The 14,320-nt window shown below is 35.8% G+C and overlaps 1 long non-coding RNA gene across 1 annotated transcript; it reads left to right on the top strand.

The window, feature by feature from the left end:
- Window positions 1–943: 943 nt before the first annotated feature.
- On the top strand, window positions 944–11,692 carry LOC149918641 (uncharacterized). Its single transcript, XR_016465616.1, has 4 exons — window positions 944–1,499; window positions 6,168–6,334; window positions 9,554–9,716; window positions 10,940–11,692. It is a non-coding gene; the product is annotated as an uncharacterized LOC149918641 (long non-coding RNA).
- The last annotated feature ends 2,628 nt before the right edge of the window (window positions 11,693–14,320 follow it).

Consider the following 14,320-nt stretch of genomic DNA (forward strand, 5'->3'; position numbering starts at 1 on the left):
ACCAGGAAGTCTTTCCTGCATCTTTAGGCAAGGAGGCTTTATAGTCTTTATAGGTCTGAGACCTGAATGAAGTGGGAGCTTTTGTGAAAAGCTGCTATTAGTGCTGGAGCAGAAGCCTGAAAAGTCACTGGTTTGCTGAAAAAAATCAATTCAGTGTCCTCTGTTCTTTCCTGAGCTCATCAGGTTTTATGCCCTACATATCTTGCATTTCTCAGCCAAGGAAAGGATTGTAACAGTAGTGATCCCAGAGGAGCTTACTGCTTTCACTCTGCTTGTATTGATCACCCTTTCCCATTTTCTTTCTTAGAACACAAGAGAAAGCCATGTTGTGTTTTAGCCTAGAATCCCAGAAGACCAAGATTGTTTATCATTGCCTTTCTGTGTATTCCTGGTCTCCCGCAAAAGGACAGAGCTGGCACAGAGCAGGAGCAGAAGTGGGATGTTACAAAGAAGATGCTGAAGCATTACACTCATAAAATGTCTATTAGTTATTTTGATTTACTCCCTTGATTTAAATTACATAGAGTTAATATCAGGTCATAGGAACCAATGAGACTTGATGGGCAGAGGTGACCAATAGAAATTTTAGGAGGGAATTACATATGTTTTTCTGTTAGCACAAATATATTGGTGGGTCTTTAGGTGACTTACAAATGATGCTAAATGAATAGTAGTTTATATTTCCAGGTGTATTAATTTTAATGAGATTCTCTTGGAGTTGATGCTTGGTGACAAGATGTATTTGTTACTACCAGCCTTCTCTTACCATATTTTCAGCAGGGGATAGATTTTGAGAGCTTTGAGGACAGAAGTGCTTTGCACTGAACTTTTAGAGTCATTCAGACATCTTGACGATGTGAGAAGAAGCCACTAGTGTCTCATTTCTGAGGTTATAGGGGTGTTTTTTTTTTTTTTTTTTTCTGAAGTATGGAAGTATATTGTGGTATATAGAGAAAGTTAACCTTGTGTAGTTCCATTGCTAAGTACTCACAGCATTAAGTGTGATGACATTTCTGTATGCAGAACACCAGCACCTAAGGACTCTGCATGTATGCAAAACCTGTGCTGCAGACTTGTATTTAGAAATGTCCTCAATGCAGGGATGTAGATGCAACAGGTGAAGATATTAAACTTTAGCAATTTAATATTAACTAGATACAAAACTGCTGAGTTTAAACTATTAGTCTGATAGCTATCTGATGCATGAATAAAAATTAGGCACATTTATTCTTACTTTTAAAAGCCTGATTCAGCGGGGAATTACTTTAAGTACTTTAGTAATCCCATTTGCTTCAGTGGTACTGCACATGAGCTTTAAATTAAACATCTGTAAGATATCTGCTCTCAAATAAAGCAAAGCTTTGAAGAATATTCTTAAGTACTTTGCAGAACAGAGGCAGGATGCTGAACTGATGAGCTATACGTGTTATATGGGGTGAGTCCACAACAGGACAGCTGCGGGAGGCAGAAAGAAGCAGAGGTAGTAGAGAAGCTGCAAGGTAGGAATTCGAAAGGCATCCATATGAACAACCACAACGTTTGTGCTGATTTGTGTGTGTGTGTGCTTGGAGACTAAATGAACAATTATAAATATAGTTCTGTATAACTTTAACATAAATTATTAATTGAAACATACCGCTTTTTTTTGCAGTCAACTGTGAAATTGAATACATTACTGTGAATAGTGGCGTGATAATGCTACAGGATTTTTTTATCCAAAAAGAAGTGAGAAATTGCTGTCCTATTTGAGAAATATTGCATTACAAAACTACTCCCCCAGCTGCATTAATAAGCCTCGGTTCTAGCTTGCAGCTGCAACCTAGCCAGTAAAATAGAGTATTTAATTCCATAGATGTTATGCTTACTCACTGAATATGAAGTTATTATTTAGTTTGCAAAATTAACTATGAAGCTTATAAAACAAAGATATCAATCCTTTTATATCTTGAAGACAAGATGGCTATGTTTTGTACACAGACTTGCTTTCAGCATTGCTCTGAACAGGAACTGAAGTAGATTTGAAATAAAAATGAGGTTTATTTTTAAGAAAGTTTTAAATGCAGCATTTATATTAATCATCTTTGTTTCTCAAGTGGTTTTAACAGTAATAGAGCACTCCATACAAATAACGTACAGTGTATTGCAATATTGCAATGATATATATACATATTTTAATGTGTGAAGATATTAGGTCATTTTATAAATATGGTATGCAAGTATTATCAATACCTGTGAAATTACAGAAAAACAATGAAATATTGTTTCTGGCTCTTGTCAACTCGATCTGTCTGTTTGTTTTTAATGTCTACAGAACAAAAATAAGAATGCATCACTATAGTTACTCTACACTTAAAAAAAAATTTTAAAAAAACACCCAATCCTTCAGATCTGTTTGATTTATAATTCTTGATTTGATGAAAAGTGTTATACCCTAAGATACCACCCAGAAAATGAGGCAGCAGGAAAAGATCTACAAAATCAGTTTTGTCACTAGCAAGTGTTTTCTAAATGGCAATCTTAATCCTGCAACTACTGGATTTCTGTCTATTGCTTTCTCAGGGATAATAAAAACAGTTAATTGCTTTGCTCTTTGCAGCAAATTCATGAATGTTTGAAGGCTGCTCGTCACATCTTGCTTGAGTAATTTTCTTCATACCAAGTAGTTTGTAGCTTTTGTTTCTTCCCTCCTAGAATGTCACTGTTACTGTTCTCTGGACTTTCTCCAGTTATGTATTTTTAATAATAAAAGTTATTAAAGTATTGGATGTTAGAGAATTTGGTTCAGATTTAGTATTTGATACATCCCTCAGGCCTCAGTAATTAATAACTATCACTTAGTGACTGTAAACAACATGTACTCTCCTGCCGCAGTTTTACTCAGATCGTCTTTAATGAATGTGAGGAGCTTTGCCTAGGTTGAAATAGATAACATCCCTTATAGTGGAGGCTGAATTGAAAACACTTTTAGCACTTCAGTTTATCTCTGTATCACATCAGAAAGCTTTCCTCCCCACAGGGCAGCTTTGTCCCTCAGCCTTCTCCTCCTCCTCCTCCTCCTCTTCCCTGACTGGCTTCCGTCTGCCCCTTATCAGCCTTACCTCGTTCTGCAAGTTGGCCTTTCTGATTTTGTCCCTGCGTACTTGCACTATTCTCTAATATTCTTCCTTTAGTAATTTGACCTACTTTCTACTTGCGTATACTTCCTTCTAGTGTTTCAGGATCATCGAAGAGCTCTCGATTTAGTCAAGTTTGTCTTGTGATACTGTTTTTCCCTTCACATTGGGATGAACTGTGTGTATTTACAACTTTCATATTATTTCTTTATGAACACAGATCGCTGTTTCTGGAATTTATAATCAAATAAAATCCAGTAGAGAGGAAATCTAAGTTTGTGGTTTTAACACAACGGTCCTGGCTGACGCTGGCTTGGTATATTTTCATGCCCCCAAGCCCTCCAGCTTGCGCATGCCAGCACAACTGTTTCTTCAGTAAGCTATGATGTGGATCAGGGAACCAATCCAGCTTAAAAATAATCCAGCAAAAAGATTTATTTTTATTTCATTCTTAAAGCTGAATCATTTTATTATACTGTTTGCAGATCATCTATACAAACAATTGCCTAACGCATCTGAAAGAATACAGAAGAACAACCAGCTTTTGTTTTTAATTCTATTCTCTTTTTTTTTTTTTTTCCCTAGGAGTTACAAATATTATTTGTTCTATGATCGTTCAGCCAAGTTGCTGCTAGTGCTGCTTTCTCAGTTGGTTTACCACACTGATTAAAAGGAAAAGATAGGCCAGATTTGATGTACTCATCTAGTGGGTAAAAAAGTTTTCCCCAGAACATTGTACTGTAGTTGTGCTGTAGTTTTACTGTAGTTGTACCTTTCTAGTGGGTCCTCAGTTGTTGAAATCCCATTTTCCCCATTCTGTGTTTTGGAGTATGGACAGCAGCACCCAAAGCTCTCAAGTCCCGTAGATATTCCAAGGCCTGACAGCAGCTTTTCCTAGTTTGGAGCATTTGTGTTAGCTCTCGGGTCAGATAAAAATTGGGATTGTTTCCTGTTCTTAGAGATGTTTATTTCATCCTAGAGATGTGCAAAACACCCATTTCCCTGGATGCGTTTTGTTTTAAACTGTAGGAAGGTAGGATCTTCAAGATCACAAATCTTCAGATAATTTAAGTTAGCTAATGAGTGAGATCATTTTCAGATACATAGCTTTAGCGCAGTGGAAAAAAGAAGTTCAGCAGCCCCACTCAATACTCACCATGCCATGATGGTCCTAAATACCTCTATTGAGAGCCTCTGCTGTCTTCCCAAGTATCTAGGCCACCTATTCATCTAGTCCACCTATTCATTCTTCAAAATCCCCATTCATCAATCAGCGATTTCATAACTAGTGATTACAGATATTCACAGAGGTTTTGGTTTTAAAAAAAAAAAACAAAAAAAAACCAGAAGTTCTTCATTAAGTAGACAGTACCTCCTCTGTAGTTTCTATTCCTGCAACATGTCTCTGTGGTTAAGGAAACCAACACTCTCCTGATGATGTGCACAGTGGCCAAGGCATCTCAAGAAAGCATCTGTCCCCACTTTAATTGGGGATTGCTGTTCTCCATCTGCTCCCTAGACCTCAGAGGTTCTTATGGTCTGCCTTGTTTCTGTCTCATAGTGTGGTTAGAGACTGTGTGGCTGCCTGCATTCATTCTTAACTGTCTTAGCGTGGGATGTGTCCTATGAATTTCTCTGCCATTTCTTCTTAGAAAAATTAAAATGTCTTGCTTTTTTCTTTCCTTAAAAGTAGTGAGTTGATGTTAAAATAGCAACAGCTATCATATTTCTAATTTTTAAATGTGAAGTTAATTTTAAAGCATTGTTAAAATATATGTTTATGGCTCTGGCCTTGAAGTCTGGATTACACCAGGCTAGAGCAGAACAAAACAGCTGTTGCTTTTACCAATGAACTTGGGTTAGTGCTTCTGTTGCATTTGGTAGTTGATTAATTTAACATAAAATACTTTTTCCTTTGAGTGAATTCATCTATGAAAGTGACTGAAAATCACTGCTATTCTAGAAATGAATTATAGGTAAAAACCTTGGAGTTTTTTTGAGATGATGGAGAAAACATTATCAGTGCTGCAAACAAGGCAAAAGCTGAGCTTTTTGCTCTTTCATATTTAATATCATATGGATATTTCTGTGCACTGTACAGTCTATTTTAAGATTTGTTTCTATTAACAAAGTCCTCAATAAAAGAATTGGATTTTAGTATTCCTAGGGTTCCACAGGGCGAGGCAGCTATGATGCAGGTACTTCTAATAGAAAGCCACTCCCTCAATCTGATTAAATGTTGGTGAGGATAATATAGCTTACTCTGCAAATTTTTGATAAAACAGTGGAAGACAAAGAGAAGCATGCTATGCCCAGGTTTATAAATGCTTCTTAGTTACGTATTTATTTTTACTATTGGTGAACATTTTTTTTCTGGGGGAAAAATCATTGTTCTCACAACAGTTACCGTGCAAGTTGGACACTTAAATATGTTTTGATGTTTTATTTTACATGGACAAAAATACTGCAGTGGCCACAGTATTGTAATCAGCCTAACAAATGGATCAAAACTCCCAAGTGGGATGAAATTTTGTTTATTCTTAGTTTGTTTTCATTCTGTTGGCTTTTTCACGTTCCAATAACTATAATGTAATATCGTGCTGTCTTTGTGTAACAAAGACACCTCTTCTCCATGTGTACATGGAGCTCCATGGGCTACACTAGTAGCCCATTTTTTGTCTTAAAAACCATAATTCTTAGCAAATACATTTAATATAATATTGCATTGCTGCAAAATGGTTTTCTATTTATCTTGTGAAATTTTGCTCTAAAGATTAAATTCTACTCTTTGGAAGACATAACCATCAAAATGGAATATTGGACAGTTCTCTCTATATTTTAGTGCAGTACAGTATGAAGTTACTTGAAATCATGTTTGCAGCTCTCCTTATGAATAGGTTATGTATATCTGCTTCTGGCAAATATTAATTGGGCACATTGCACTTGTGTTATTCTTTCTCTAAAGATGAACAGTATGTTTGGGAGGATTTTTAACCTTAATTTTGAATTACATTTCTTTTTTTTTTTTTTTTTTTTTTTTTTTTTTTTTTTTAGCAGAAAACATCTCATGTTAGGTGTGGAATCTAAAACAGGTTTCCTTATGTTCTTTATCAAAGCATCATCCTGAAGTAATCACAGATAATAAAGTCCTTTTGTGTAAAAGTTTATGCTCTTGCTGCAGTAAGATGCTAATGAAAAAGAAGCCATTATTTGAAATTTAGGTGAGTACAATTTTTTGGTCACTGATTTAGGTGTAAGAGAAAAAATATGACAAAGAGGCCAAAGTATCATTGATTCAAGAACTAAAATCAATTTGAAATTCACTTGCTTCATATTATGCAACACGGCAAGGCTTTTGTTAATTCATCCACATTTAACAATATTGTGATTTTGCTTATATGAGGGTCTGCCATGACAACTAAAAATGTAATTGAGCTGGAAGAGAAGGGTTCTGAGGTAAAGCATGCTGGGGTTAGAAGCTGCAGTTTTGTTTTCATATATGCAGGGATATGATTTTTCATTTGTTTTCATTTGAGACTGCTTTTTTTTTTTTTTTTTTTTTTTTTTAATTAAGCAATGCAGCTTTTAACAAGAACTCATTTTAAACAGCTGGTTGGTCAGAATATATAGAAAATTGATCCGAAGGAAACATTTTTGAAAATGTTAGCTATTCTTCAAAATACTTGACATCAGATATTTCCTACACAAAATTTCAGTCTCTGTAAAGTGAATGAATTAAGCACTACATAAATTTGCGATCCTCCAGTTTTGGTACTGAAAATAGATTTGGATAGGTTTAAGAGAAGAAGAAATATTGTGATCCTTCCTGGCATATTTCTAGATTGTTAAGTTTGATTAAATATTTTATCACTGGCAAAATAATAACATTCAAATGTGAAAAATGTGTATGTGACTTCAATCTAAAGTTCTGCATGTTGGGTTTTCTTTTTCTTCCCCCCCCCCCTCCCCCCCCCCTCCAGCCTATTGCAAACTGTAGATCTTAAGCTTGGCTGGGTTTAATTAGTCATGGGAAGTGCTTCTCTCCTTCTACTGGCTACAGTGGTATTTACATTTGTGTGTCTAAAATCTGCTTGTCTCAAATTGGAAGAGACAATCCTACATACTTTCAGGAATGTATTTTTTTTCTCTCTTTTCACTTCTTTGGAGATACATCTACTGTCCACATTTTGAGAGACTGAGCACAGCTGGAGGTATTGTATGATGCCTCCCCAGCAGACCTTGGTAAAATCACTCAGTGGATCTCGGGTACAGTTGAGTAGCCTTATATCATATGACAGTAATCTGTAGTTCCTACCAACTAAGTTAAGTTTTAATTTGTGGTGACACATGGGCTTCTGCCTCTAAATTAATCTGAATTATCTCATATAGTATTTTCTTTATTTTTGTTTATTTGTTTGTTTTGTTTATTTTTTAATGTAACCTCAAGGTCTAATCTACTTAGACCACAAAATATTTAACACCATTATTGAAACAAGCATGTGTGTGTGTATAATGAAGTTGTTAACATATGTCTTCTATATGCAAGTAAGCTTGCTACCAGTAAATTTTGTTTTATTTCATCCTGTCATGCTTGGAGTGAGTGTTGAAAGATGAACGGGTGAACATTGCTCAGCCAGATGGGAGAACGTCATAGGTACCCAAGAATAGCATCAGTAATAAATATGGTCATGCTGTTCTTCACCTGAGATAGACCCAGATCACATTTGTAGTACCCAACAAGTCTGCTGGTTACCAGATTTTCAAGGCCTTCAATGAAACATTACAAATGAAGCTGAAGTTAGGAGGGATCTTCTTCCAGCAATGAGATATCAAAAAATAATAAAAAAAAAAAAATGGGAGGAAACGGTATCAAGAGCCAGAGTTCAAACAAAACATGACTTAAGGGGATTACAGATTTAATCAGAGTATGAAACACTGTTCCAAGATATGAGCCTCTTCTTGTTACATGTTAACTTGATTGTGTTTTCAAGTGACTTATAAGCACTGAAACACTTTTGTAAAGGAGGAAAGGTGGATTGAAAAATAGCTCTTTGTCTTAGGTCATATAAAATGTCAAAATTGGAATTAAAATGTACTCTGAAGTGAAATCTGAGGGGCTGAGAATAATTTTTTTTTTCCACATTCCTGTTTAATTCAGTAATTTCTCACTTTGTGCTTAATATATTAAAGTATTAGAGCTTTCAAGGTGTTTGACAGCAGCCTATTTAAAATGTTGAAGGGCATTTTTTAATTATTAAAGTCTAATCATCTTCAAAACATAGATTATCTTGTCAGGACCAAAAGGACATTCTTATTTCCCTGTCTATAAACTCTGTTCCTATTGACTCTTCTATTAATACAAATACTATATCTTTTTATGGTTGTATTTTACTATGAGGACTGTAAAATAGACATGGTAAGAATTAAATTTGAGGTATGGAACATTCCCCCCTCCCCCAGACGTATGCATCGCTCTAAAATTTGAAAAGCTAGTTTCAGCTTCTCAGTTTGGGCTTTGCCTGCCCACCCTGTATATTAGCTGGGGTGTTAGTGGAAAGGGTTTGTTATTTCAGACACATACCATCACCTGCTGCACTTGCTTCTCTGCACTTGCATAGGGCACGGAGACAACTTCATGCTTTTATTTGTATCAGTTACACACACAGGATTTAAATTCACCCCTTTCTCTATATAGCCTAGTATTTATATATATATATTTTTTTTGTCGGATTACATTTTAAAACATTCTGTCAGCTGCCAGTAATACACTACATCTGTTTTTCTTATGAAAATCTCATTGAGATCAATACAACGAAGGAAGTGTGTTTTCAGAGCAGTGGCTCCAGTATTTGTTCTCTATTCACGAGTGACGTTATGCAGTTAAGAGAAAATCATGCCAATGTATTTCAGTCAGTGCCAAAAGAACACAGGCAGCAATTCAGTGCCCAGATCTATTGCTGCCCATAAGTGTATCTCGTCCTATTTATACTTTCACAAATGAGGGTCTTGCTTACAAGAGGAGGTAGGTGAATATTGTGGGTGTGCTTTCTGATAATGAATTTGTCCAGCCACAGTTTATGTTCTTTTCTTTTCCTTCAGGCATCAACAACTTGAAGTGGCTTAGATAGTTTTTAACAAACAAGTCAAAGAATACTAATTTCTTAAATAATTATTACTCACAGTGGACATAAGTCACTGGAAATACCTGGGTGCCACAAAATGCCTTTGTCCACAAAGGCATTTCTTGCCCATTTCTTGCTATTCAGTACACCTAAAATACACTTGATTACTGTCCTCGTAAATGTTTAAGGAATAAGACTCATCCACAGACTAAAAGGATAATTTTACTTACAGTGGAATCTCTTTGGATCAAGACTCAAATTAAGGGTTTACTAAATGGTATCAGCTAATAATCCACTTCTTTTGTGCTTTTTCATCAGCACTTTGTAAAGGGGCTGAAAACCTCAAAAATTATCAATCAAATATGGAATAGCAGTTTTGTTAAGTTGAAGAAAAAAGCGGAAAAGAAATCTAATCTAAAGGCCTGACGAAATAGGATTCTGCTCTCCGACTGAAGAGAATGGAGATTGTGTAACAGGAACTGTGAGTCTTCCTTTGTCAGGCATAGAAATGAGGGTTGGTACTACTGTAAGTCATGCATGCACAGGGCCCTCCACTGGGAAATATCAGGAATAAAAATTCAAATTCTGATTGGTTGATACAGATGTAGTAAGAAGTGAAACATAATATTCAGCTTTTCAAAATGAAGAACATATAGTAAGTATATAATATCAAAGCTGACTATTACAGTTTCCCAGTTGTCTCTGTTGTACTACAATTGTGAAAAGACACTGCAACGCTGGGCATAATTTATGGGATTTTGGAATAAAAAATTGAAGTGTTGCTCTGGAAGGCAAAATATTCTGTCCGTGTTTATGGCTCCTGTCCCTAGAGGAGAAATTCTGAACGGCCTTGCCCTGCCAGCCCCTGTGGTTTTCCTGCTGGGTGGGTGACGCAGGGAGGCTCTGGCTTAGTGCAGAACAGCCTCTGTCTGTCCTTGTTCCTGCTTTGGTGTACTGTGCCTCAGAGCAGAGGGTGTCCTAGGCTTTTAAAAGAACTTTTTCATCTATCAGGGATGTCTGAAATCTCCTAAAGTGCAGTTTCAAGGCTGCCAACAGAAATATTTTGCCTGTTACTGTACATTTTTCAGTCCAGGCTTGCTCAAAGGTAATGAAGGAACAGCAAGAATTAAGGCTGAAGAAATAAGAATTTCCTTATTTAAAGGAAATATTTAATGGTGTTTTTGCGTTATTTTAATGATTAATGATGTTATGAGGAATGGCTCTTCCTTATTGGCAGCTGTTTTTCTATTTCTCAACCTAATGTTTGGACGTTCAAGATAACCCTTTCAAGTACTTTAAAAATATTTTTGTAAAGAGTTGGTTGAAAAAGATCAATTGTTTTGCTTAAGCTCATTCTATAACGTAAATTGACAGTTTTTACCATATTTTCAATAAAACATGTAACTAAGTGTTTGTAGAGATTTTTGAAGATTCTGAAACTTGGAGCTTGTTCCCTCAAATTTCTTCAAGGCCATGTTTGATTGTTGTCCTAGTTACAGTGTGATTGCATTAGAATTTGAACTGGCTTAAGACCCACTGAAATAAATATAAATCCTTGTTTCAGCATCTAGATAATCTATTTTACTAGTTCAAAACTGAATGTTCTGGTTTTGGCTGCAGGCAATAGCTCTAAGATATTAATTTTTTCATTAATAGTTTGTGCTGTGTTAGTATGTGATTTATTTTATTTTATTTTATTTTCAGGCAGCCAAAACTTAGTGTGCTTGGTAGTGCTGTTCCATCATGATGGCAGTCTTTGCTCAACAAACTGTCATCACTGCTAGATTAACAGCAGAATACAAATCATCACCTGGATGCTACAAAGGAAGAGTGCACAGGAGAACTTTCAAATAGAGCTTTTACTAATGCAAGTAATCACATTTAAGTTGATGCAAGGAAAGCTGAGAATATGAAGCTACCCTGCCCGTGGCAGGAGGATTGGAATTAGATGATCTTTAAGGTCCTTTCCACTCCTGGCCATTCAGTGATTCAGTGCTTCATTCAGAGAGATTGATTTGCAGAACTGTTCCTAATAGCTCAATAACAATCAAGTTCCTTGGCCAACATATTACATGCACAGAGAGACACAACAAGAACAGACAAGTATGCATAAACACGTTTATTATTTGAATGTGACTGATATGTTAGATTTTATAATTTGAAGGTATGGTGAGTACAAAAGCTTGAGAAATTAAAGATTGGATACAGCTGCAATGGTAATAGCAAGATTTCAAGTGTTATTCCTAAAAAAAAACCTGTCGTTTTTTCCTTCATATAAACATAATAAATGTATTTCTGTGCTTGAATTAAAAAACTGAAATTTCAGGAAAAAAATTTATTCAAACTGTTAAGACTGTTGAATTTAATATAGTAACAGAACAATAGCAACTTTTATTATGTCTCAAGAACTAGAAATGTATGCCATCACTACTACTAATTATTTTGTAGTAGGCTTCTTGTACAACTACTAAGAATAATTTTATTAAAAAAATAATTATTAAGCAGTATTTCTGAAGTGTGGTTTTCTGAAACTCCTGCACTGAACATGATGGACTGTAGTATTTAGGGAAAAATTCATCAGAATGTTGTGAAATCCCTGAAGAAAACCTCGTATGGTGTGGCAAGTAACTTTGAAAATGAGTAAATAAATTCTGTTGATTGCTGGATTTGTTGGATGTGAAATTGCAACTCAGTAATGCTTGTTAAGAATACACATCAACTATCAAGAATCGTTCCTACACACACATCTCATCCCTTTTACACACACTTATGTTAGGGCATGGACATTTGAACTGTGGCTGTCAAGATTTATCTTTGCTCTGTGTTCTCGCTGTTTCTAAATAGTTGCATGTCTAATTCATCAGTCATATTAGAAGTCACATAAAAGTCAGTCATCAGTCATATTAAATTTTTAACAACAGTTCTCGTGTCAATATTAAATCTCACCTGTGTATCTGAATTCAGTGCTATGCTCTTTCTGACTCACGTCATCACCAGTAATGCAGAGTCTGCAACTGGGCTTTAGCCAATAAATACTGATGACAGAAGGTCCAGAATAGAATCTGTCTTATTCTCCAAACCGATATTAACTCCTGCACCATTGTCTGCCTTGCCAGTTCTGCACCTGAAACTGAATCCGTGATTTTGCTAACAATGGATATGCAGATTTCAGTTGCTTTTCACACATAATGGCTCTGCATAGAGAAAAAGCAAGAGATTTTTTTTCCTGCAGACTAATCAAACTTAATTTTGAACATATAGAAAGAACTGATCATTTTTTACTTGTAGCAGTCACTACAAAGGCACATCTGGCCTAGTCATTTCCTGACAATATGAGGGAGTGCTGAAGTACGGAAGAAATCTTGACCTAATTTATACATCTGCTTATTATGTAGTAAGTTGATTTTGATACTGTTTATCTATTGGTAATATCTGTAAATGTTATTTTCACCATGTACAAATATGGGCACAAAAAACATTACAGAGGTGTATGTGTACATATAAATACTACATATACATATTTTATATATATATGCATATACGTATACAAAATACTAAAAAAGTCCCAGGAGAGGACATATAATAAAAGAGAGCACAGTTATCAGTATGGAAAGAAAACCTGTTTGTCAGATGATGTTAACAGCCTGCTTTCAATGGCAGAGCACCAAGAAGGACTTGCAGTTTGGGGTTGTTGTCCATTGTGCTCCTTTCGTATTTATCATATTTACTCATTAAAAAGTACCTTTCAATTCTGTACAAATTTGGAGGTCTATACAAATACATTTGGACTAAGGTTTTTTTTTTTTTTTTTTTTTTTTTTTTTTTCAGGATACTTGAGCTTTTTCAAAATCTGGCACTTCTGCTTGCTTTTCTTCACATATCAGAAGGCAGAGGGCTTGGGAGAGAACATACGTGCGTAAACAGGTGTTAATTCAGAAGTGAATGGAATCAGCTGCATCTCTTCCTCAGCATCTCTGTCAGGGAGAAGTTGCTTTGCCTCCTATTCGTAGACAAGGGAGGCCTCGTGTGGTCAGTTCTGCTAACAGCTTCGTGCAAAGCTGCGGGGAGGAAGGAGCCCTGCCTCGGGCACTCCTGACTGCTATCTGCCAGCAGCCTGTGGCATAACCGCGCTCTGACACGCTCTGATTTGAGGAACAAGAAATACCTGAATATGATCGCAGGTGGTCTGTTACAGGACAGGTCAGAAGTAGGAAATACTGCTTTCCCTGTTCCTTTCTTCCTTACTGTGTTAGAACACACATACACCTCTGAAGTGAACATTTTAGTGTTTTTGGATTTTTTCTAAAAAATGCCCAAGCAATAAAAACTTTTTTTTTCTTCTAGTGGATTCTCCAGCAAAAAAGTGACGTGGAAATGTTCTAAGAGAGACCTTATGTCATCAGAAATACAGTCAGTACTCAATGGGGACATTACAGATTCCTGTGTTGCTGTTGGTTGTGAAATACAAACTGCATATAGCTTTAAAATGTTAGGGTCTGAGAACCCAGTTTATGAATAAAATGAAAACATCACTATTATCTGTTTTTACATAATTTCTTATTGATTCATTTTGTTTTAAATACTATGGAAATGTAAAGCATTTAAATACATGTAATATGTTCAATTAAAGAGATTCAGTACTTACTAATCCAAGCTTTTTTATGGTGGGGGATTTTGATACATACATGGACATATAATCTATTACAGTCATCATATTACTTGTGTTTTATAATGTTAACTAGAAAACAGTTTGTCAAATATCATAATTTGTACTTGATTGCAGACTGCTTGCAAGCGATTGATGTGGTAACCTTAATCATAGGCCTCACTTTCTTCAAATATAGGCTTTCTGTGTTCATCCCTTTTGACTTATAAGACTTGTTGCCTCTTTCAGTGGATTTAAATTCATTTCCTTGCTTGACATTAGTCAAATTTTCCCACAAAACTGAAGGTACTCAGCACTGGGATATAGCTCTGAAACACACTGCTCAGGCAGGTCATCACTTGGCATACAGGAACAGTTGGTGTGAGAGGCCCTGAGGCTCCAGCTGTACTCAGTGTTAGGGTGTAGCTCTCACAGCTCTG

Source organism: Phasianus colchicus, chromosome 3 (genome assembly GCF_987193195.1).
Source record: "Phasianus colchicus chromosome 3, bPhaCol1.hap1.1, whole genome shotgun sequence".
Taxonomy (NCBI): domain Eukaryota; kingdom Metazoa; phylum Chordata; class Aves; order Galliformes; family Phasianidae; genus Phasianus; species Phasianus colchicus.